The 26,362-nt window shown below is 41.3% G+C and overlaps 1 protein-coding gene and 2 pseudogenes across 13 annotated transcripts in view; all 3 read right to left on the bottom strand.

Annotated features, from left to right (window-relative positions):
* Nucleotides 1–3,142, bottom strand: part of AHI1 (Abelson helper integration site 1) — a 209,154-nt gene extending 206,012 nt beyond the window's left edge. For 8 of the 13 annotated variants that reach the window (XR_007191574.1, XM_026504854.4, XM_044386364.3 and 5 more), the window contains exons 1-3: nucleotides 2,874–3,142; nucleotides 2,452–2,513; nucleotides 684–816 (exon numbers count right to left, since the gene is read on the bottom strand). The gene's annotated coding sequence lies outside the window, so the exon portion shown is untranslated. Of the gene's footprint in view, nucleotides 1–683; nucleotides 817–2,451; nucleotides 2,514–2,533; nucleotides 2,804–2,873 lie in introns of those variants that run through there. The other 5 variants (XM_026504856.4, XM_048226080.2, XM_026504857.4 and 2 more) reach the window with 4 other exon arrangements.
* A 12,353-nt stretch (nucleotides 3,143–15,495) lies between these two features.
* LOC113259681 (forkhead box protein K2-like) lies at nucleotides 15,496–17,696 on the bottom strand (annotated as a pseudogene).
* A 4,854-nt stretch (nucleotides 17,697–22,550) lies between these two features.
* LOC125283622 (uncharacterized) lies at nucleotides 22,551–25,939 on the bottom strand (annotated as a pseudogene).
* Nucleotides 25,940–26,362: the final 423 nt, after the last annotated feature.

Below are 26,362 nucleotides of genomic sequence, written 5' to 3'. Positions count from 1 at the left end.
GTACTGGCACCACTGTCAGATCCCTAGATTCAAATCCCAGTTCTACCTGCCTGTAAATTAATCTCTGGACCTCAATTTCCTATTCTTTCAAAACAGAATAATAATAGTAAATCGCTCATAAGGTTTTTGTAAAGATTAAGGTCAGAATATGCAAATAAAACACTTAGCACGATGCCTAGAACATGGTAAGCCCATTGAAAATGACAGCTATTATCACTATATATATAAATACATGTTTCTGTGTATAATCAGGTTATGTTTGGTAGGCAATAGAATATAGTAATTCAGCAAGGAGAACTAGACTGAAGATTTGAGAACTAGGTTTTATATTTGTGATGGCTTCAGGGAAAAAAGTGCCAAAGGCAGAATTCCGGAAGCCCAAAAATAAAGTAAAAAGACATCAAAGAGATAGGTGAAAGCTGGGGGAGAGAAGTAACCCAGGGAAAGAAGTTTTTTGTGTTTTTTATTAGAGACAGAAAGAGAGAGAGCATGAGTGGGGGGAGGGGTAGTGGGAGAAGGGGAGGGAGAGAGAATCTCAGGCAGGCTCCACGCTGAATCTCAGGATCCTGAGATCATGACCCGACTGGAAATCAAGAGTCAGACGCTTAACCAACTGAGCCGCCCAGGTGCCCCCCCAAGGGAAATGAGTTTTAAGAAAGAAGTTTTCTATCACTGTGTGGTACCAAGAATGCTGCAAGTTGTGAAGAGTGTCCACTGGCTCTGCAGTCCAATCGGGAAGTCATACGTTTGCAAAGCTGTTTGTGAAGGGGCGGAAATCTGGCGGCCACAGGTGGAGGAATGAATGGAAGGTGACACCTATAGAAGAAACATGGAGATCATTCTTTCTACAATTCTGCTTCCAACTGTCTTCCCCCACCCTCAAAGGCAGTGACATGATGCAGCAGCCTTGAGGGATAAAAAGACTATGGAAAGATTTTACTTTTTTTAAGATTGTTTCCATGCTTTTATCACCGTATCCTTTTAAAAAATAAATCATCCTCTTCATTGCAAGCAGAAGAAATTTCCTAAAATACAAATGAGATGGTATCATTTCTCTGTTTAAATCTCTTCACTAGATCTCAATCACCCACTGGAAAAAATAGGAAGTCCTTACCATTGGGGTTCAAGGCCACTTAGGAAATGACTCCTCCTCCAGCCACATTTCCACACACATTCTAAATTCTAACCTAAACTACTTACAGGCCTTCAATTGTGCCAAATGCCTTCTTGCCTTTATACCATTAAACATACACACCTCTCTCACCTGAGAAATGCCCTTCTTCTGTCACTCCAACAAACTCCTAGCTATCCTTCAACGCTAAATGCAGACGGTATCTTCTCTGGGAGCACTCTAACCTCAAGGGGCAGTTAAATACTTCTCTGTGCTTCCACAATGGCTTGAGCTTCATACCTCCCTCTCTACCTCAGTCCTTTATTTTCACCCTGGTAAAACATTCTATCACCCAGGAAATTAAAACGGTACCTACTTTATTGTAAGAAGAAAAGGAAATACTGAAAGCAAAGTGATCAGCACAGTGGCTGGCACTTTGTAGGTGCTCAATAAAACTACTTTATGTCTATTACTATAGTACTAAAAATAAGTAATTGTGCAATAAATAAAATACATCAAGTGAATTGCGTATTCATATTATTTACTATTACAGTAGTTCAATGCACAGTTGAATAAACACTAATACTACTTAATCTTAATATAGCAAGTATGTTACAGAAATAATAATTTCTAAACATTAATGTGTCCCATAGCAAATACATTATAGAATTAATGACTAATATTTGATTAGTAACATCACTGGCAAAAATAAGGTCAAACTTAAAATGACACCCCTGAGCCTCCTATATACCACTATTTTAAAGATTCTCCCTCACAAACCCTTTAATAGGAACTGCTAAAAAATACTAAATAGGAAAATTAAGTGTACTACGTTTCATCTCATTTTTCTTTGTCTCTAAATATCTGATTTTCGGCCAATAAGTGTCTAAAGGTCAAGGGGAGAATTTTATAGGAGAGGAAAAAAAGAAACTAACAAAAAACCTGTATACATAATTCAATTGATAATCAAGATACTCTCCGTAAATAAACAAGATTCTAAATATGGTTTTAAAGAACATTTGGTATTTGGATTTTTCAAATATTTTTCGAAATTTCCCAGAGTTCTCACAAGGAGCAATCTTTTCCCTGAAACTCCAAGCAGTAACAGCAATAGTTAATGCAACAGGTGAAAAAATTGTTGCCATCCTTTTCTCAAAAAAGCAAAACCTATACACTTCAGTGAATATGTTTTCACAGTAATGCTGAAATATAGCAAAACCTATACACTTCAGTGAATATGTTTTCACAGTAATGCTGAAATATAGCACACAGTGTATTTTTTTCCTATTTGTATACATACATATCGAAACGACCCTTATAAACGTTAACACATTGATCACCTTTTCTCGGATGTAATTAAGAAGGCATTTACACGTTCGAGATTGAGCACCAAGATGACACCCTAAAAGGAAATAAACGTACTTAGTGCGTGTCTGATTTAAACGCTTTTAAGCCAGAATCCGGAGTGGGAAAGACAAAGATTGCATTCCCTCCACGGTGGATCTGGACACCGCGCCGAGCACTCAACGAGACGGGAACCCAGGGAAGGGAGCGGGAAAGAACTTAGAGGTATTCATTAAAAACTACATCCCACCGCTCCGCGGCACTCGGCGGGTCGGCCTGTGGTGGCGCAGCGCGGCCCGCGGCCCCCGCCCGCGCGGACCCGAGCTGTCCCCCAAGCCGCCGCCCCCTCTGAGAGGGCCGGGGCAGGCCAAGCGCCCAGCTGGGGCTCCCGCCACCAGCAGGCCTGCAGCGTACTCACGGAGAACAGAGTCCAGAGCGGCCAACAGTCCGTCCCGCCGGAACCGACGCTGAGGCTATGCGCAAGGGCTCCCCGCGCCGGGCGGGGCGGGACCAGACACCCGCCTAGCCACCCTAGCCGCCGGCCACTCCGGCTCTGAGAACCGACCGGTGCCGCAGTGCGGGCAGCGCGCCGCCCGCTGACGTCAGTGCCTGCCTACGCCGCCGTTCCCACGACAACCGATGCGGCCCGAGCTCCTAGCCTGGTCCGCTGCCCAGCGTCGGCGCCCATCCGCGGCCGCGGCCCCGCCCCCGCGCCACCTACGCGTGGGCCCCGAGCTGCAGCAGTGCGGTGCCTGCGGAGGTGGTGCGCGCGCCTCGCCCGCGGGCCTTCAGACTAGGGCCGGGCGCGCGCTCCGGCGGCCGCGCGCGGGACTCGTCGTGCCCGTGTAGAAAGCGCGAGGCCGCGGCCCTCCGGAGAAAGAATCTCTTGCTCCCAAGCGCGAAGAAGCCCTGCAGACGCGTAGGGTCTGAGCCCATCTAGATGGTCGTCACCCCCCTAAAAGCGTTCTGTCACTCAGAACTGTAGCCAGCACTGGTAAAAAAGAAAAAAAAAAAAAAAAAAAACGAGAGGGGGCGGAGAGAGACAGGGAGGCAGTCGTGGAACCCGCCGAGGCCGAGAAGCCTGAATGAGGCAAAGCAGCAGACACGTCACCGCCCAAGCGATCGCGCCCACAAAATGAAATATCCTTTTAAACGTGGAGAATACAGTTGTACTACAGACCAAACCTTAAGGGAAAAAAACGTTCATAATTCATGTGGCGCTGAGTTATCTAGCTATGTGTTTAAAGCAGAACAAAAAGAAAACCCTCACCTTTTTCTACACCCAGTGCACCCTCCCACTTTCTAATTTCTGCTACAGGCGCCATTTTTAGCTCTGAGTCACCAGAGATGGAAAAATACTAGACCCGTCCCTCCCCAACTCTTGAATTTCCTGCAGTTGTAGTCATACACTACACTATAACCTGTTGCTTAGTTTGCAAAGTGAGAGCGTTACTATTTATAATAGCATCACCACACTTTAGAAAACATTTCATTTTCTTTCTCTAAATCCTATGAGAATTCAGGGAGAAATATTACCAATCCAAAGCATCTTAAACCGAACTGTTCAACTTTCCACCTAGAACCTACTCCCGTTCCTGGATTTCTATTTGGTTTAAGCCACCACCATCCTCCCAGTGTTGTAAATACCTGTAGAGCATCCTATATGCCTCTTACACCAAATTATGTACATTCTACTCTTTTAACATCCCCAGTATATAGCCTATCCGTTTTGACTCTGCCTGCCTCATGCCAGCGTTCAGTACTTCTATTACTTGAGATGTTGGCCTCTTTACCAGTCCCCTGACTCCAGTTTTGATTCCAGAATGCCATCCTCCATACTGCTACCAGAATGACCTCATTAAAAATGTAAATCTGATAATGCCACTCTCCTGAAAATTCTTCAAAGGATTATCTGTAAGAGAAAATTTAGGTACTTTGCCTGGGAATAAGACTCTCCATCTGCCTGACTAGTTTCTTCCCTCATTGCCTCCTTTCAATGTTATGCTTCAGCAATACTGAAATATGTGTACCATGCAAAACAATCCAGACCCTCTCATGTCCCCTTTCTTGTACATAATCTCCTCTCTCTGAAAAATCTCTTCTTGTAAACTCCTACACCTCCATGTCTCAACCCAAATGTTGTCTATACTTTTAATCCATCTATTTTGTTTTCCCATAATGCGCTCTGCTAAAGAGATGTAAGGAGCAATGAGCAGGTAGTGCCTAGATCTTGGTTTCTAAAAACCATTTTCTACTAAAAGGAACTAGAGCCTTTTGGGGAAATGACTGATTCAGAACAGGAGCAGGGGAAGTACATGAACCTGAAAAACCTTTTTGCACCAGAAACTAAAGAACTTTTTACAGAATGATGGAACATAAGAAAGGGACACAGAAACCAGCTTGAAGGAGCCTCCATTAGCCACATCTTGGTCAGTCTGAGCACCAGTATAATAATGTTAATAGATTATGATCTGCTGAATAAAATAGGAATACTTGAGTCTATACTGAAATAAATACATGAATGTTTTCTAAATGGGCATAAAGAAACACTCTTCCTTCTATTAGATTGCTAACTAATATATGTAGAAGGAATGGTATAGATAGAAATATCACCTTTTTGCAGCTATTATAGTAAAAATCGATTCAGCCAAGAATCATCAATGTATGCTAAAACTAGACGGTGAGAATTTTAAGAGGAACAGTATAGTCTCAAAGTATCTCCTGGCCAAATACTAATTACAAAGGGAAAAACAGAAACTTGACAGTGTAGAAATCTGGCACTGGTGAGCAAAGTTACCATCCCCAGTAACAGGACAAATCAGCATTGTATGCCACCTGGTAAGAGCCAATTAGAACACATTTTTGTGATACTCCTGCCAAAAATGCATAAGCAAGAATCTAATCATGAGGAAGGATCAGACAACCTCAAATTAAGGACATTTTACAAAATCATAAACCTTTACTCTTCAAAAGTTTGTCAGGGTCATGAAAGGCAAAGGAAAAATTAAGGAACTTCTTCAGGTTGTAGGAGACTAAAGAGACATGACAACTAAATGGAACATATGCCTCTGCATCAGATCCTTTTTCTGTAAAGGATATTATTGGGACAACTGACAAAATTTGAATTGGATCTGTGGACTAGGCAGTATTTTAACAGTGAATTTCCCGAGTTTGATGACTATGGTCTGGTAATATAGGAGTTACCTTTGTTTCTAGAAAATACACACTGAATTATTTAAAGATAATGAAGCTTCATATCTGCAACTTACTCAAATGGTTCAGAAAAAAGTATATATAAATAACATAAGTAAGTAAAATATTAATATGTATATAGAGAGAATGATAAAGCAAATGTAATATGTCAACAATAGCAGAATCTGGGCAAAGGTAGAAGATCTTTGTACTATTCTTACAATTTTTTTTTCTGTAAGTTTAAAAGTATCTTAAAATAACAAAGAAATGTTTTAAAGGTACTGAGATTTCTGGCTTAGGTAACGGGATGGAAAATGGCTAATTAATTAACAGTAGAAAGGTAGGAAGAGCAGGTACAGAGGAAAGATAGTTTCAGTGGAATATATCCAGTAGTCAGTTGAATATGTAGCAAACGTATAAGTGAGCCCCGTTCAAACTGGAGAAAGTAGATATGCTGCTTTCCTTCTCATTAGCTCAGAGTACAAGAGTGAGATCACTTTAGTGGTACTTGGAGAGGCAAGCAATTAAGAGTAGTAGTGGTAGTAATAACAAAATTGGCCAACCATTCATGAAATCAATTTAGGGTATTCAAAATATTTATTAAATAAAAAATAGCGAATTTATTGAATAAAACATAAGTATGGTTGATAGATAAAGTATTTATGCCCCGGTAAAAATGTACGTTAACAAATCAAAACAGATGTTGGCTTTACTGTTTGTATTACATTGCTAGGTCTGCCATATGAAGTACGATAGGTTGACTTAAACAACGGAAATATATTTTCTCACAATTCTGGAGATTAGAAGTCCAAGATCAAGATGTTGACAGGGTTAGTTTCTTCTGAGACCTCTCTCCTTGGCTTATAGATGGCTGCCTTGTCCTCGTGTTTGCACGTAGTCTTCTCACTGTACCTGAGTCCTAATCTTCTCTTCTTAGAAGGACATCAGTTATATTGGATTAAGGACCAGCCTAATGACCTAATTTCAATGTAATTACCTCTTTAAAAACCTTATGTCCAAATATAGTCACCTTCTGAAGTGTGAGAGGTTAGGACTTCAACATATGCATTTTGGGGCACCAAAATTTAGCCTGTAACAACACTGTTGGTATTGTGCTAGTCGTACAACAGAATGCAAAGATTGGAACTGTTTGGATTTTCATTCAGAACAAACTGACTGTATAAAGATGTTTCAGACAATCAGAGATTTTTCAGTATGGGTTCAGTATTAGATATTAAAGGAATTTTTATTTCTTTCTGTATAAAGGAAATAATGGCATTGTGATTATGTAAGAATAAGCCTTTCTTAAGTCCATAGAATATGATGACATGATGTCTGAAATTTGCTTTTAAATAGTCCAGAAGATAAAATTAAAAAAAAGAAAACACCACGTGAGGGAAGATAACACATATATACCTAAATATTGATGGTCATTGAAGCTGGCTAATAGGTACCTGGTATTTTATTATACTTTTTCTTTGTGTGTTTGGAAATTTTTGTAATAAGCAGGCAAAACAAAAGTAGGGAAACTCATACTATAGAGAATTTGAAAGACATAGAACAGCAGGAAAAAGGAAAAATCATTCAGTACTACTTCCTAAAGAGAATCTCAATTAGCTTTTTAAAGCAATTTTGCTTTCAGTCTGTTTTCTATGAGTATTTCAATTTTGCTCATATCGTATGTAAGATATTTATTTCTACTTCCTTGAATTAACATTATGTTATACTTTCATTTCCATGCTATTATATATGCCATATAAACTTCATATACTTGTTCAGGAGCCTAGGTGGCTCAGTGGGTTAAGCGCCTTACTCTTGGTTTTGGCTCAGGTCATGATCTTATGATCTAACGGGTCCTGGGATGAGATGGAGCCCTGCTCAGCGGGAAGTTGGCTTGAGGATTCTCTCCCTCTACCCCTCCCCCCACTCACATGTGCACACACGTGCTCTCCCTCTAAAATAAATAAATCTCAAAAATAAATGTTAAGCTTCTTAATAATGCTAATATGTAGGAGCACCTGCGTGGCTCAGTCGGTTAAGCATCTGCTGCTTTCAGCTCAGGTCATGATCAGGGTCCTGCTCAGTGGGGAGTCTGCTTTTGCCTCTTCCTCTGCCCCCTCCCACCCCGCTTGTGCACTTTCCCTCTCTCTCACTCACTCACTCACACTCTCTCAAATAAATAAATAATAAAAAATCTTAGAAAAAAGAATGTTCGTATGTGCTCGTAGTAAAAATTCAATCAATCATCCAGACATTTATACTGTAGAAACTGAAACTCTGCCATATGTTGATCACTGGTAAGAGTCTTTTATACATTACTCCAAGCTTTCCTTCATATCTATACTGAATATACTAAATTTAAAAAGACAACTTCATACTATAGATTTTTTTCCTGCTGCTTTGTCTTAGTCTTTATCATGTATTGCCATCCTAGAAGGTTTTTTATATGTAATATAAAATTATATTATATAAGTAATATGCATCTATTACATTCATTTTAGTGGCTTCATGCTATATCATTTTTATTCCAGAGTTTCTTTATCAATTATAATAAAAATACCAAATATGATGGTTTTTTAATTCAGAGAGCTTTCATAAAATTCTCTCATATTTTCTCTAAATTTGTTCCTCAGTATTTTATATAATTTTGGTGTTATTTTGAATTCATTCATTTCTCTCTATTTGCTAACTGGTGATTGCATGTTTTCCTGCTTTTCCTCCTTCTGGGTCTCTTTTGCTAATTTTTGTTTATTTCCTTGATCTCTTCATATTGGAATATCCCAGAGCTAACCTCTGGACTTCTTCTCTGTCTACACTTACTCACTTGTTGATCTCTTTCAGTCTCTATGGTCCCATGGTCATACAGACTACTCCCAGAGGTATCTCCACTGAAAGAAGCCCATTCTTCACTCCTGAACTTCAGACTCATACACCCAACTGCATACTTAGATACCTCCACTTATATGTCAAATACACATCTCAGACTTACTAAACTCCTAATTCCCCACTTGAAGACCAACCCCTCCCTTGAAGCTTTCTCCATTTTGTATAATGGCAACTCCATTTTTTGGAGTAGTCTTGAGTAGTCTTTGACTTGTCTCATTTTCTTATACCCCATATACAACTTATCAGGTTAATACTGATTTGAACTTAAATCCTACATAAAAGAGGCTATGTTTATAATTCAGAGGGTAAATTTTTTTTCTACTCGAACTATAGCTCAGACATTCAAGCCTCCTTGTCTCCCTTTGCTGGTATAGTCTCTTGAGGGTCCCAGTTTTATGCAAAGGTCTTAATTCCCACACAGAACAAGTCCTCATATCTTATGTTTTGGGAAGTCCTTCCATTCCAGGACTACATTTAGGGAATCAGCAAATACTTCTAGTGTAGGATCGCCACTAAGTAGTCGCTGGTTACTATTCCTGTTTCACTTTTCTTTTCCTCTTGACCCCCTGGGAACTTCCTTTACTTTTATGAGAACTCAAAGATACAATTTAGTTGGCATTTCTAGCTGATTTTCAGAATTTTTTCCCCCTGCAGTGTTATCTCTTTGACATATTGGATAAAAAGAATTTCTTTTTTCTCTCAACTCTTAATACATATTGCAGGGGTATTTATGAGTTAATAGTAATTGCCTTGTAATAGTGACTGCCATTCAAATTTAGCAGATGACTTACTGAAATAATGAGCCTTCCTTATAAACTTTCTGTGAAGTGATTTGCTAAGAAAACTTGACAAACCCATAGATGTGGGTTACATCGGAATTCATGGAACTTCCTACAAAGTATAAGGCTATTTATAGATTTGTTGTGTATATATGAATATTTGTTTTGTTAGGAAAAGTGTTTTAATTTAGGTCTCAGAAAGCCCCCATGAAAAACAGGAACTCTTTCAGAGACAGGGAAAGAAAAAATTCAGCCTATGGTCAATTTAGGTCTCTAAAGCAATGAACACTAGATGGCAGCAAAACAACATTTGTCATTACCAGTGCCCGAAAGATCCCAGTTTAAAGGTATGGCCTTATTACATCTTATTATGTACCCATTTATTATCCAAAGCATTTAATTTACTGATGCTTAATATACTACTTTGAATTTATAATAGCTTGAGATATATTTGACACCAGGGCTGAAAAATGTAGTTTCTAGATTAATAAATACAGTACAGAATGTTGCTTGTACCACCAGAGTCTATCTAGCAACACTTCCAAGAATCCACTCCCTGGAGACCACTCTCTAGACAGCTCATCCTTTGTCTATGACGTGAGGTCCTGTGGTTGGACAAAAGGTACGTTCATTCAGACATTCATTTCCTTTTCTGCGTTGTCTTTTGTGCCTATTAATGCTTAAATTTTCATCTTATCATTCAAATGATAGCTGTTTATAAGATTGAGAACTAGCTTCATCTCTCTTACAAAGTGTGAAAATAGAGGCTTCCCAAAACCTGTTGTGAGTAATTACCAGGCCTCCTTCTCTGAGGAACTCAGGTTAGATATCTCCACCACAAGCGAGAAGGGACTTTTCACATTTAAGAGTATCTTTATATAATTTGCACGTCAAATTAGAAAATACATAATTTGTGTGTATAATTTAGCTTCATGATCCCATTTTTTTCTCTCCATACCTGAGATAATTTGTAATTTTATGTCTTTTAAAATGTTTAGAATAAATTATTATTAAAGTAAGATGTTAATAATACGGAAAGATACTTATGAGGGAAAATGACAAATCTGTGGTTCACCACTTCCTTCTCAAAGTGCTGGTCCTAAGAGTACAGCAATTCTCCCTACTCCCCAGTTTTGTTATCCAGGGTTTCATTTATCCGTAGGCACCCGGGCTTTGAAAGCAGATGATCCTCTTTATGACAAATCAGCAGAAAGAAGGTCAATAGTAGCCTAACTCTACATTGCAATGTTTGTGTCATTCGCCTCACATCATCTGTGCACATAAGCATTTTATCATCTCACATTATCACAAAAGGGCTGAGTACAGTACAATAGATATTTTGAGAGAGAGACCACATTCACATAACTTTCATTACAGTGTAATTTTACAGTGTAAAAAAATTTCTATTTTATTGGTTATTGTTGTTAATCTCTCAGTGTGCCTAATTTATAACCTAAACATTTTCATAGGTGTACACATATAGGAAAAAAAACAGTATATATTGGGTTTGGTACTCTCTGCAGTTTCAGGCATTCCCTAAGGGTCGTGGAACATATTCCCCATGGGTAAGGGAGGACTATTGTAAATCCCTTTCAACAGTTTCTGTGTTTGTTTCTTCTGGTGTTTACCTCTCTATCTCTTAACACTATTGCTTAATTCATCAGTTTTAAGAATTGCCTTTTTCTACTGCTAAAAGATGAATTAAGTCATTTGCATCACTGTCTACATTCCTTACCCATCTCTTCCCAATAAAATCATGCAGGGGGAATAGAGTACAATGGATAAGAGCATGCACTCTGGAATCCCATTTCTGCCATTTACCAGCTGTGTGACCTTAGGCAAGTGACAGTCTCTCTGAACCCTCTTCCTCATCTATAAAATGGGGATAATAATAGTTCATTCCTCATAGGATTATTATGAGGATAAATGGGTCAATACACTAAAAGCACTAACCAAGTGTTACTATTACTATATTTAATTTCTGTCTTGGTTATCTTTGTTTAATAGTTTAGTTTAAATAATAAGCTTACTTATTATTTACTAAGTTTAAATATTATACTTACCTCTTTGTTTTTGGTCAATTATATATCATCTCTGGTCACTTCACTTTTTTTTTTTTTTAAGATTTTATTTATTTTTTTAACACAGATAGAGATAGTCAGCGAGAGAGGGAACACAAGAAGGGGGAGTGGGAGAGGAAGAAGCAGGCTCATAGCGGAGGAGCCTGATGTGGGGCTCGATCCCATAACGCTGGGATCACACCCTGTGCTGAAGGCAGACGCTTAACAACTGCGCCACCCAGCCTCCCCTGGTCATTTCACTTTTTAAGATTAAGATATTGGCAACCTTACACTTCTTTCCCTTTCTGCCCTTTCCACACCTCAATCTCACCTCCAATTTTCCATCTTTTAACTAGTTCTATTTTCTGGGAGATTTTTCTCAGTTTGGTCTTCTAAGCAAATTTTTACTTTAGCAATCTGAGAGTTTTACCTAATCTCTAGTGTTAAGTTTTACAGGATTTTAAAGATTCAAACTCTTATTGACTATTGTGTTAGGGTCTGGTAGGGGACAAAAATTACCACACCAATAATCTGCATAGAGAAAATAATTGTGAACCAAGTACATTGCGTCAATAGAGAAAAGGAGGCAAACTGAAAAAGAACAAAGGCCTTTTTGGGGTCTCAGAATTGCAATTTGCAGAGCACAGATTCTGGAGTAACCAGAAAAGTGTCTGGCTCATATGCAGAGAAGGTTTATGAGAAGGAAGGGAGAGGTGATTACATGATTTAGATAAAGAAGAGTTAAGAAAAAACCCAAAACCCCTGCTAATTTGGTGCTGACCGATTGAACCACTTTTGATTACTATCTGATTATTTTATTGGTGCTATCACACAAAACTATTTCTGGTATGTATTAGCTAACTTTTCTGTCCTCATAAAGTTCGTATCAACAGTTTTATGGTTCAAGTGCTAGTTGTTCTGTTGGATTTTATGAGCAACTGCTTGTATAACAATAACCACATACAGCTTGGTTCAAAAGTTCACTAGTTAGAAAGAAAAGTGTAACTTCAAAATGGAGTCTCTCATGTCCAGAAATTGCATACAATTCCACAAATGTGAACTGAGAAAAGGATGTATTTATTAAAAGAAATGAAAGAGAACTCTAAGGTATAGAGAAGTAGTAACTGCAGAGAACAGCTACTACTCCCAAGGTTGAGGGAAAAGTGAATAAGGAAGAAACCTGGAACGTCTGGAGAAGTGGCCCTGAGCAGGGAGATTCAGACACTGAAGAGTGGGCATGGTTGCCACCAAAGCACCCAGCCCTGCTGCTAAGGTAAACAAAGGCAGGACCTCTGCTGGACCCTGAAGGAAAAAGAACACCAGAACAAAAAGTACCTTGTCTCCTATTGACCTCCTTGTGCCTCCTCAGTGTCCTCGATTGGCCGAACCTACATCCAGTCAGCAAGCCAAGCCCAAATGTTGACTGCAGAGCCCATTACCAGTATACCGAGGCAAGAGAGGGATGAGTTTGGAGCTGGGAGGCACTAAATTAATCACTGGCATATATCTCTGAGTCTATTCAATAAATAGACTGACTTCTCTTTCTTGCTTCTCTCCTGTTCTTTGAATTATTTCAACTTTTTCTGGATTCCCCTACCCTCTCCAACCATTGCCTGTTTATCTCTGGCCTCTCTTTATTTTGGGTTCCTTCCTTAATGGTTATTCATTTAAAAATAAAGCAATGAAAAGATTGAGAGCTCCATGGTTGTGGGCTTGGGCTTGCCAGCTAATTGACTTTTTTTAGGGTGTTTGGGGAACAGCAGCTGCCCTGCTTCTCTAGACGAAGTTTCTATAGAGAAGAATCTCTCTTTCTCTCTCTCTCTTTTTATTATTTATTTATTTATTTATTTATTTATTTATTGCTAGGGTGGTAAATACCTGGCTGCTGGGTATTCTGCTTGTTAGGATGAGGAAGTAGTCTGAGGGACAATTATAACTTTCACTCACTTTCAGTTAATTCCCCATTTAACTCCATAGTCCATTCCTTGCTTCCAATTAGTGTTTTCTGAGTTTCTCTGCATTTCTGCAAGGCCAATTTTCCCAGCTTCTTTAGAAACCACTTGCATTAATTTCTTGTAACTATTATAACAAATTTACACACACTTGATAGCTTAAAACAAAAGGAATTTATCTCACAGTTCTAGAGGCCAAATCAAGGTGTTGGCAGGGCCACACTCCCTCCAGAGGTTCTGGAGAGAATCTGTTCCTTGCCGTGTCCAGCTACGGGTGGCCGTTGGCATTCCTTGGCTTGTAACCACATCATTCTAGTCTCTGCTTCTGTCTTACAGGGTTATCTTCTCTTCTGTCTGTGTAATCTCCCTCTTACAAGGTCATTGGGTTTAGGACTTACCTAGAAAATCAGGGATGATCTCCTCATCTTGTGATGTTCTGTTGTTTTAAACATACACAATCCTTAATTACATGCAAATACCCTTTTCCAAATAAGGTGACATTTACAGGTTCTGGGGGATTAGGACATGGACATATCTTTTGGGGGACCCCATTTCAACTCACTACCTCACTCTCCTAACTGCTATTCTCTTTAAGAAATTGATGGCATTTCTTGTCCACTGATGGCCTGCTTTCTATCCTCTTTTTTGAGTTTGTGTATATATTCACATATATTATAGATATGTATACACATATCTCTATATGTGTGTGGTGTGTGTGTTTTCTTTATAACAAATAGATACCAAAATAACTATGTTTAAATAAATAATGTTATGATGATATTTAGAAATTCACAGTAAAGCCAAGGCTTGCTTTCTATTTGCACAGCTGAGCGGGAAAGAACAGCGGTTTTCTTCCAGGGTAGCATGGATGGCCTGAAGCCTGGAGGGGCCCCTACCGCTCATTCTCTCACCTTTGTTTCCTTTCTCCTGGAATTTATTTGTTGTAGGACAGAAGTCAGATTAGTATTGGTTCAGTGCTGAAAGATCAAGGGGAATTTCCTATACAAATCAGAAAACGACTTGGATGTTTCAAATGCTTACCTGCAGGGCGCTTGCTTCCCAGATCCTCCTGTCAAAACGCAGCTTCTGTTCCATCCCCGCAACCGCCTCCCTGCGGGCCGGGCAAACCGCAACATCATGGGATAGACAAGTGGTTGGACTGGAGGAGGCCTAGAACTAGTGACGCCGAAGCATAAGCATGCCATGGAGAGATCTATGGCATTTTGCAAAAGGGTGCGTGGTAAAAGATTGAATCTTTTTTTTTTTTTTTTCCCCAAATGCAGTAGTAACAGTTCGGTTGTTTTAAACATACACAATCCTTAGAAGACTTGTTCTACTTGAAGTGGAAAATTATGCCAGGGACAAAGTCAACCCAAAGAAACGAACTACGAAAAAACGCGGGAAAGAGAAACAGTTCAGTGCAGCTCTGGTGAGTCCAACAGTTCTCTCTGTCGCAAACGGGAGGGGTCGGTCTGTCCTGTCTGTTGGGTCATCCTACACACTGAAATGGAGGTGCATTAAATGCATCAGGCACCCGCTCTAACAGGGAAAACTTGCTGGTGTCATCAGATACCTCCACCGTGACTTTCACTGGACAGACACAAGTAAATTATTCCATAGGCTGGAAACAAAACTGCGCGGTTTTTTCCCCCAAATGAAATCCACGCGAAAGGTCCTGCGTGATGTCTAGAGTAGAAATGGAGGGATCTGAAATGTGAAGACTCCCCTATTTTTAAAAGAAAAAAGTATACTTCAAAATATTCTAATTCCACATGTGAACAACAAAATACTGTTTTACACAGTGTCTGGCCCACGGGTCCCCTTGAAGGCGGTGGGGTGGCCTGGGCCAGGGTCCTGGCAGGTGGGCTCGCACCAGGCGTCCGGCTCCCTCGGAAGGACCCGGAAGGACACACCTTTCCTCGGAGCCGAAAGCTGAGCGCGGGGTCGGGAGACACGCGTGCGTGGCTTTGCGCTGCTGTGACTTCTGTATTTAACTGAAGGCCACCTGCGTTTTGTGTCTCCAGCGCTGAGGTGAAGCTCAAACTCCTGGCCATCTACTGCCGGGAGAATGTGCTGGGAGCGTGGGTGAGAGGCCATGTCTCCTTCCGGCACCACAGAGTTGACCTTAAAGTAAGAAACGCTGTCGCAGGGGCGAGTTCTGGATGCCGAGCCTAGCTCATGGCCGCCGGCAGCGTTTCCGCGCGCAAGGCCGAGGCGTGGCTCTCGCCGCTCTCGCCGCCGCCGGCGCCCTGGACCCGCTGCTGCTCAGGCCGCTCCAACTGGTCGCCGCTCCAGCACTTCGTGGGCTGGGACCCGACGCCCGCGCGTGTCGCCAGCCTGTACAGACCACTCGCCACTGCCTTGTTCACCTGGCCGTGGCCCGCGAGGCGGATTGGCACCACGTGAGTCCCGTTTTGCTCTGTGGTTTTTCTTGGTGGCTGGTGCTGACCTGGAGGCGCCTGGTGACTATCTGGACGGGGTGGTCTGTCACATCTGAATGACCCGGCTAGTGGCGCCTAGTGTGGCTCAGCTCATCGCAGGAATATTCTACTTTCACTTTTACTTTGTGATCCGCGCACAGATCTTGAGGCCCTGGCTCAGGAGGGGCCAGCATGGCCGCCTCAGTGGAGGCGACCTGCCCGGCGACAGTGTTCGCTGGGGCCAGGCCGGCCTCGGCTTTGGACGGGCATTGCAGGGAGCCGGCGGGCGGCGTGAACCATCTGCGTGACTGGCTGCTGGGGGGTCGAGGTGATCACAGGGGCGGCGAAGGTGTAGGTGATGGACTTGATTCTGGGCAGCAGCTGCCACTGCAGGGCCACTAGACGGGGGCGAGCCTGGTGCGCTCTGAGCAGCCCGGGGCCTCCTGGACCACGGCCGGTTGGCGCTGTGAGGACTGGGCTCTGGTTCCAGGGTCTGGTGAATCTTCCCTCCACCAGCTCTCGGAAGTCTGGGAGCCACTGGAGTGAGCAGACAGGATCCAGAGGTGTTGGGAGAGGCTGGGGCACTTTTAGAGCAGAGGGGTCCTAGAGGGATTTCGAAGCAAGGCACGCCCTAGGCTGTCCTTTCCTAAAAGCCCACTCTATTAATTTGCTTTCAGAGGTAAGAGCTATCCCCCAGAATGAGCCTTTGCCTGGTTCTTCCTGGGAACATGGTACTTTGATGCAAAAACAATTCCGAGAGACATTGTGGTCAGTTGAATTCGACCTGCCATTGTGGTATGGATAATTTTTAGTGATGTGCATGTAAATTCCATTTAGGGTGAGTGGTTTATCAGGCGACATCATAATTGCTTGTATGATTAATTGTGTGTAGGAATAAGGTGATTTTGCAGCATCCTTTAGGCTGTCTTTACCAGAAGTTTCTTTTTCATTTTCTGGCTGTGAGTTGTGGGTGATGAAATTGAAGTCAGATGGTATTACATGGCCCATTTTGTACCCCAAGACCCTGCTCCCCAAGGGCTGAATGGGCCAGTTTGCAGCACTCATGTTTCCCCCACCAGAGGGTGGATGAGGTGAACCACGTTGTCTGGAACATCCACGGTGGAGGATGAGATGTGGGCCTGCTTGGGCCTCACCGCGGTCTCGGGGACTCGGGCGCCTTCTCCCGCTCCCGGACAGGGCAGTGAATGCGATCTTGCTATTTGTGCTTGGCACCTGAGCATGCACATGTGTGGCAGCTGCAGTGGTGTCGTGCCACGCCTCTGGAACAACATGGTCCACCAACACCCGCTTCTTGTAGAGGCAGTGCAGGTAGAAGTCACTGCTGGTTTGGGGCCTGGGCTACAGGGATGGCTTTGTGGCAGCTCTGCCATGGCCACTGTTGCCTGGGGACACGAAGATCTCAAGGTGATGCTGCAGCATGACGTTCCAGTGGCCAATGCTCATGTTCTCTGAGTCCTGGGACGAGTTGGACAGGATGGTCACTGAGTGCATTAGGTACTCAAACTCAAGGCCTTAGATGGGCACTTTGGCCCAGTCTTGCCATGGAACTGAGGGCCACCCAAGGCTGCAGGTCCTGTCCTGGTTCTTTCAGTGTTCTATCCAATGCTTTATTGTTTGGTTCTATAAATGACCTCAGACCTTTGTAATAAATGATTTTTTTTTCTGTCCTTAAATTAAACGGAGTTGGTTTGCATACTAAAAGCCCGAATTGACAAAAGTAAATTCCTTGTTGCAATGCTCTTCCTGGCAACTGGGACCTGGTCTTGGGATCCCAATGGTAACTATGCTAAATCACCAACACCAACAACAATGCTATCTTTTACTGGGTTTTTAGTAATTCCCCAATCTTCCTGTGACTGGAAACTGATGTAACTAACGGATCCTATGATTTGCCCAGTGAACTGATTTTCTGTGTGGTCAGCCCTTGTCATGATGGCACCCTCTATGTTTACCTGTTTTTTGTTTGGGTTCAGTGTCAGTCCAAAGTTGTGTTACCTACTTCCATTATCTGACCAAACTTTTTCTTTCACACTTTACTGAAGTATAATTTACATATCATAAGATTCACCCATTCTCAGTGTACGGTTTAATGATTTTTAACAAATTTGTACATTGGGTAACCCTCATCACAATCCAGTTTTGAATGCGCAGTCTTAATGTGTATATTTTCCATGGCTCATTGATGGATCCTAATATCATGTATTGCACAAAGTATAGCAACACCAGACATTGGGCACATAGCAGTCAATCCTGGAGATCTGCTAGTGTCTTCAAAGTAGTAGATTCAGAAGCAATTACTGTGTTATTGAAGGAGCAATGCCAAGGGTCATATAGAAAAGACATGAGAAACCCCAAATTGGATCCAAATAATAGGAATCAGCAAGGTAGACAAGGCAATTGAAAGCAGGGCATGTGGAAGAAATGCTATAGGGTATCTGCTGCTGGGCAGATCTCACAGCTTTGAATGGTTGTGACACACTTCTGCTTGATAATGCCACCTAATGCCTGATACCCTGGATGTTTCAGCCTCACTTAATATACATTTTCAACAAATGGGAATGAAAATATTAACGTATGTAAAATAGCCTTGGGACTAGGATTGAAAAGTTTTTATGCTTCCTCCTTCCTCATACCTTTTTTGAAATTATTGCCTTCTTCTCCATCTCAAACTTATTGATGAAGGGCATTATGTAGGAGTATCAAAAATTAAGTTTGCAGATTCCTGAGACTAACTATGGAGGGCTGATCTTACTCATAAGAAGATCTAATATTGAAACCAGACAATGAGAGTGAACTTGAAAGGGAACAAAACTTTTACTTTTTTCCTCCCCCATTGTCTTACTATCTGTGATCATCTCTTCAAGGTGGCATAACATTGAGTGGCCAGCCTGGCCTTGTTGCTTTTGGAAATCCCATCTTATCACTCTTGGGAACATTAAGGTCTATAAATATCTTAGTTTGGTTTTAGCTACAGCTTCCCTTGAAGAAGAATATAGATTAGGAAAGGTACAAAATATATCTTTCCCCCTTAGCAATATTTAGTTGACTTGTTATTTCTTCAGAATAATTAGAATTTGGTGCCAAGGACTACTTTTTTGAAGCACCAAAGAAAAACAGGAGCCCTAAAAAATATAGACACCAGGAATCTTTCTTTCTTTTACCTTTATTACATGAGTTACCATGGAAATGGAAGGAGTTAGAACAAGAAAACCAGAGAACATATGATACTATTGGGGATTATAATGACTTAGTGAAGATTTCTCTTTTAGAGACAGGATCAGTTAGGACAACTGACTAACTCACATTGTATGGTGGACACTAAATGGCCAGTAAAATTCTTAAGATTTTTCAAAGCAAATGTGTTTGTATCTCACCAAAGACCCACATTGAAAATGTTACCCAAGTCTTGTTCATAGTACTTTGAAAATTATCTCCATGATTCATTGAGTTGTATGATTTCTCTGTTTCTGTCACCTTTTCTCAAGCCCCTGCTACTTCTTGCCTGGATTCCTGTCTCTTTATCCACCTACCTCAGTTGTGCCTTTAAGTCTATCCTGTGCATGACTGTCAACAACTCTGCCCATGGCCACTGTCCTTGAATTTTTAAATTTTCTGTATCTTCCAGAATAAATGTTAAACCTTTAAGTTGACATATTAGGAAGACTCTTCATGATCTGATACCTATGTACCCTTCCAGCATCATTTCTTACCCCTTTCCTTCCTTATACTGGATGTGTCAACTGAGTGCAACTACTCCATTTATTCATTCATCTACTTAGCAAATATTGATTGAGGATTCAGCATTTGTCAGACACTGTTACTGGGTACTGGGAATATGGTAATAATACTTTCAGTTTTTAGAATGATTCCTGTTTGGTCTTAAATGTGGGCCTCTATGCATATGTTCCTCTCTTCCAGAAACTCCTTTCCTCCTTCCAAGTGTACCTTCTGCTAAGTGCACTTCTGACTTACTTCTGGTAAGCCTCTCCTATTCTGTAGGCTGAGTGAGGTCACATACCTGGTCATCTCATAATACCCTTACCCTTCATGCATTTTTCACACTACATTTTTCCACTTCTCTGTCTACTCCACTAAGGTATAAGCTCCTTAAGGCAATATATCTTGATCTTTTTTTGTATCTCCAAGACCGTGCCTTATACATCTTAGGTGTTATTTATGGGAGATTCTTTGAAAAATCTCCAAATGGTTTCTGAAATCCTAGGCACTGCCTAGTAATGATGTTTCCTTCTGATGGGGACAGATGAATCTAATATTTCAATCACTGTTTTTAAAGCAATTTATGCAAAGGTGGCTCTGCCTTTTTATGAAAGATATCAGCACAAAGGGAGAAAATAATAGCATTTGCAAATCCTTTGCTTAAAGCTTTTCTTTCGAAATCTACTTGTGTGCTTTTTTTTTAAAGACATTTATTTATTTATTTTTAAAAAGTATCTATCTCTACAGCTAGATTAGGAAAAAAATTGATCTTAAATCTGAACTTTTATATACCAGTTAAGACAAACAGAAGTTACAGACCGTTGCAATGTATTTCAGCACAGATAAAATTCCTGCTCTGGAGAAAATGTCAGAACATAGTCTCTACTAGTGGAGCATGCCTGAATACCCCATCAGCTGTGGCCCAGTCCCCTCTGTGGTCTGCTCCTGAGCAGGTTGGATTTTCCCTAAAACAGACTCTGAGATTTGTATATGGGAAGATTATTTGGGAGGGCTCTTGGCATCTATACTTGGGGGTGGGGTGAAAGGAGGTGAGTGAAGAAAGCAGGATTGGGTGAAAGGAGAGATTGAACTAGAATGCTGTCATAATAAAGACCTCAACCAATGCTACAGGGAAGTCTGAAGCTGGGATGACCTTAGCCCTGAGGCAAAAGGGGCTGTACCTTTCTTTCCCTGGATGGGCCAGTCTTCTATTCTACCCCACTGCAACCTGATGAATGAGGGTTCTTTCTTCAGCTAAAGTCAGCTCCCAAGGAGGAATCAGATAAAAGCGGAAGGTGCCAATAGTCCCAACAGCTGGTGGAGTGAGTGCTTCAATCTTGAAGGGGTGGATGGAGACTCTATACAACTGAGCTGTGGACTCTATACAGCTCTTAATCACTTAGTAGGAAAATCTGATTTTGAGGTTCAGAACCATTAGGAAATTTCAAACTTCCCATCTACATGGAAATGGAGGGCTATCCTAGGGCAGGATACTTACAGCAAATCCTGGTGTTTGCTTTCAAGTTTATTTTCTCCTTCCTTCTTGCTGTTAAAACCTGTTCAGTTGTTCACCTGCTGTGTAGCCATTGGCCCAGGGAAAAATGACTCAGATCCCTTTTTGTAATCCCCCAGGATAAATCTGACTACTCTTAGCCAATCATCGTAATTTTATTCTGTTCTCCAGAGGCTGGATTAAGAAGAGGCATGTGATATTTCTGGCCAATTTTCATTTCATCTTTTGATGAGGAGAAATCTCCTGGGGTTATTTCTCCCAAAGGCTTGCGTTTAAAAGAAACATGTTAAAAAACAGTAACATTATTCCGACTCTTAATGTGGCTGGATGAAGAAGTGATGTCTGTAGCTGCTGCAGCCACTGGGGCCATGAGAGGAGCCAGCATAAGATGATAAGCAGGATGCCAAGATGGTAGAATGAGAAGGTGGTAAGAATCTGTGCTCTAATACTTCTGTGCTACTGAATTAATCAACCCTACAACTCCATGTATTAGGGTTCTACAAAGAAACAGAATCAATAGGATATATATATATATATATATATGTATATATATATATATATACACACATATATATATGTATATATATATGTATACATATATATATATACACACATATATATATATGTATATATATATGTATACATATATATATATGAGATTGTATAATATATACATATTCTGGTTTTGTTGTTGTTGTTTTTTTTTTTTTTGTAAGGAATTGGTTTATGTGATTATGGAGGCTGACAAGTTCCAAAATCTACTGTCAGTAAGCTGGGGATCTAGAAGAGCTAATGGCATAGTCCCACTTCCAGTTTGAGTCCAAAGGGCCAAGAATCAGGGGTAGTTTTAGCACAAAGGACAGCAAGCTGGAGACCCCAAAGAGCTGATGTTTGAATCTGAGTCTGATGGCAGATGGGCTGATGGGCCAGATCAATGGCAGTCAGGCAGGAGGAATTCCCTCTTCTTTACTTGACGGTCAGCCTTTCAGTCCTATTTAGGCCTTTGATTGATTGGATGAGGCCCACCCACATTAGAGAGGGCAATCTGCTTCACTCAGTCTCTCGATTTAAGGGTTAAACGCATCCAAAAACACCTTCATAGAAACACCCAGAATAATGTTTTACCAAATATCAGGCCATCCCATGGCTTAGTGAAGTTGACACTTAAAATTAACCTTCACAAGTTTACCCCTTTTCAACTTGTCACCTATAAGCCTCTCTTTAAACCATACTTATTCTCCAAATGAAGACAATAACAAGCATAATTTCATTTAAGACAATGTAATTATCCTGCATATAACTGAAAATGCCCCCTTTTCTAGAAGAGGAGGTAAAGTCCTTGAGTGGTGTTTACTATTCTTCTTGATATCCTGTAACTTAAATAGTATAATGTAGAATGAGCAATCCTTAAGTATTATGATATAAAGTCAGTGCATTTTCTGTTACATAATAGGGGAATAAGAGAGGGAATAAAATAGAGATACACATATACACACTAATACACATGCAGACATATTCTCCACAAAATAAGAAAAACTCGTGACAATTATAGTGTTTATTTCTGTAACTGGTCATATAGTTGTAGTTGGTGTTTATAACTACCTTCTTCTACTACCCATTCTGTATTCCCTTTGTCTTCATCAAGCACTTTAGCTAGTCGTAGTTGTTTACCTGATGAGATGACCAAAATCTTTGTTCTTGAAGGGTCTGGGCTATTAGTAGTTCTGCCTGGGTTGGGTTTTTGTAGTTTTTTCTTGAACTTAATCACAAATCATGGGAGTACTGAGGGATTTTCCTATTCCAGGCATACTCTTCCTACCCTCCATTGTGGAATAGCAGTCCGATATCCTATTAGCAGTCAGAATCATTCATCCAAAACAACACAATAACTCCCTTCTTTGCCTGTGATTCAGAGACACAAGGAGTCCAAAGTGGCCAGGTGGCAGTCTTAACTTCTAGTTCAATGGAATCATTGTTATGTCTCCTGGTGAAAGCATTCCTTCCTTTGGAACTAAGACCTCTAGGCAGCAGACATAAAGTTGCAAGAACAGGAAGCAAACATTTTGCTAGTGAGTCATTAAGAGTAATAGTGAATGCTGCTCCTCCCATTTCCATCCCTTGATTTCTGGACCCCTGAATTCTGGTTATGGAAGAAATAGCATCATGTATTGAACACTGATTCAGAGCATACACGACCTTCTGGAAAACCTTGTTACAGCCCTGCAAGATACTGGCATCTAGCTGGTGCTATAACTAAGTCCTCAGAAGGCCATTCTACTGTTCCGTCAAGTCAGTTGCTTCAGGATTGTGGGGAACATAGTAAGACCAGGGAATTCTGTGAACCCAGGCCCATGGCCACACCTCATTTACTGTGAAGTGAGTTCCTTAATCAGAAACAGTGTTGTGTGGAATAAGTGACAGTGCATAAAACATTCTGTAAGTTCACAGATGGTAGTTTTGGCAGAAGCATTGCATTAAAGGAAGGCAAATCAATATCCAGAGTAAGTGTCTATTCCAGTAAAAACAAAACTCTGCCCCTTCTATAATGGAAGGGATTCCATGCAGTCAACCTGCTACCAGATAGCTGGATGTTTACTCCAGGGAATGATGTGATATCAGGGACTCAGTGTTGGTTTCTGCTGCTGGCAGGTTGGGCACTCAGTTGTGGCCATAGGCAGGTCAGCCTTGGTGAATGGAAGTCCATGTTGCTGAGCCCATGCATAACCTCCATCCATGCCAGTTATAGCCATTTTGTTCATGAGCCCATTGGGTAAGGACAGGAGTTGGTCGGGGAAAGAGGCTGACAGGCTCTAAAGAACATGTATCTACTTTATTATTAAAATCTTCTTCTGCTGAAGTCACTCTTGGGTGAGCATCACATGGAGCAGTCACAAATAGCTTCATGTTTTTTGCCCATACACAGAGATCTAGTCATCTATTTCTTCCCCAAATTTCTTTGTCAGCAATTTTCCAATCATGTTTTCATGTCCCTTTCATGTCCCTGACCATCTAGTCAAACCACCGGTGACCGCCCATGAATCAATATATAATTGCATAATTGACTATTTCTTTTTCCAAGCAAAGTGAACAAATAGGTACACTGCCTAAAGTTTTGTTCACTAGGAGGATTTCCTTTACCACTGTCCCTCAAGGATGTCCTAGAAAGGGGCTGTAGTGTTGCTCCTCCCCACTTTTGGGTGGTACCTGCGTATTGTGCAGAATCATCTGTAAATGAGACCTGAATCTTCTCTTTCTCTGTCAGTCCTTGTGAGGCCATAGGTGCAACCTGGGAGGGAAAAGGCTGTGTAGCAGCAGTAAGGACCATGACATGTGAGCCACTTCTTCATATAACTTATTTATGCCACAGGTCATGTATATGCCTCAGTCATGTATATACTAGTTCCATTTGATGATGGAGTCCTGCTGTGTATACCCAACCCTATGGCTGGATGGGTAAGAGATCACCCTGCTGATGAGGGGCAGTGGGGTTGCTTGGTAACTTGGCTTATGATTAAGCCTTCAGTCTCTAATATGTCCCAGTGTAAGTCCAAGAGTGTTTCTTAAAAGAGAGTAGTTATCTGTGGAAGATGGCAGGGCTTCTTCCCAAAACCCTAGAGTCTGCACTGTGATTTACCTATTGGGGTCTGCCAAAGGCTTCACACAAGATCTCTGTCTGCCAGATCATATGGCCCAAGTAGCAGAGCAGCTTGCATGGCAGCCTGGACATGTTGCAGAGCCTTCTTTTATTCTGGACCCCACTCAAAACTAGCAACTCTTCAGGTTACTTGGTAAATGGGCAGGAGTAGCACACCCAAATGAGGAATATGTTGCCTCCAACTCTGAAGAGGCCCTTTAAGTGTCATACCTCTTTTTCTGATTGTAAGAAGGGCTAGATGCAGCAACTTGTTCTTCATGTTGTAAGGGATATCTTGACATGCCCCACACTACTGAACCCCTCAATTTTTGTCAGATTTATTTCTCACCTACTGATACACCAATGTCTTCCCAATCAGTTTAGAGTACAGCTTGCTAGATATAATCAGTCTAATATCATCAGTGTAATAGGCCAGTGTGATATCTTGTGGAGGGAAAGGTGATCAAGATCTCTATGAACTAAATTATGACATAGGGCTGGGGAGTTGATATACTCCTGAGGTAGAATACTGAAGGTCTCTTGCTGGCTTTGCCAGCTGAAAGCAAACTGCTTCTGGTGGGCTTAAGTGATGGGGATGGAGAAAAAAGGCTTTTGCCAGATCAATAGCCGCATATCAGGTACCAGGGGATGTGTTAATTTGCCCAAGCAGTGAAACCACATCTGGTATAGCGGCTGCAATTGAAGTCACCACATCCTTAAACTTAAAGTAGTCCACTGTTATTCTCCAAGATCCATCTGTCTTTTGTACAAGTCAAATAGACTTGTTGAAATGGATATAATAGGACTCATCATCTCTGCATTTTTTAAATCCTTTATGGTAGCACTGATCTCTGCAATCCCTCTAGAATGTGTTGTTGTTGGTTTACTACTTTCTTAGGTAAAGGCAGTTTCAGTGGCTTCCACTTGGCCTTTCCCACCACAACAATCTGAACCCTACAAGTCAGAAAATTAATGTGGGAATTCTGCCAGCTGTTGAGTATGTCTATTCTAATTATGAGTTCCAAAACTGGGTTATTTTGGTTGGCCCACTGGGTTTGGTTGACCCACTAGGCCTACTGTGAGGCGGACCTGGGCTGAAATTCCATTGACCACCTGACTTTTATAAGCCTTTACTCTGGCTGGTGACCACAGTGATATTTTGGGCCTCCTGAAATTAGTGTCAGTTCAGAGCCAGTGTCCAGTAATCCCTGACAGATCTGATTATTTCCTTTTCCCCAGTGCACAGATCCTCTGGTAAAGAGTCATAGATCCCTACAGGAAAGACTGGGGGAAAGATTAATAGTATACATTTTTGGCATTATGGTGGAGTCCTTCCTCAAGGAGATTTGGCCTCTCTTTCATTCAAGGGGTTCTGGGTCAGTAAACTGGCTCAAGTCTGGGAAATGATTGAGAGACCGTGGCTCTCTGTTTTTATGATTCTACTAAGACTTTTATTCACACCATGATCAGCTAGCCAGTGATATAGGTCTGTGTGAGTTGGAATATTCTGACTATTGCTTTGACTCTACTATTATAATAACCATGCCCACATTGCCTTTGATAGTTGAGTGTGCTCATTTCACCCCTGCCACACCAGGATCCACTTACACTCAGTACATTAAGGTTTCCCAATTCAATGACTGCCATCCCCACTGTAAGGTCTGGTCTCCAGAGAAGAGTGATCACAACTCTTCAAGGATGCTGGGGCTTCCCTCACAAATTTTTTTCTCACA

This window comes from Ursus arctos, unplaced genomic scaffold (assembly GCF_023065955.2).
Source record: "Ursus arctos isolate Adak ecotype North America unplaced genomic scaffold, UrsArc2.0 scaffold_13, whole genome shotgun sequence".
Classification (NCBI taxonomy): Eukaryota; Metazoa; Chordata; class Mammalia; order Carnivora; family Ursidae; genus Ursus; species Ursus arctos.
The sequence above is the reverse complement of the archived record's forward strand: the minus strand, read 5'-3'. Positions and strand labels throughout refer to the sequence as shown.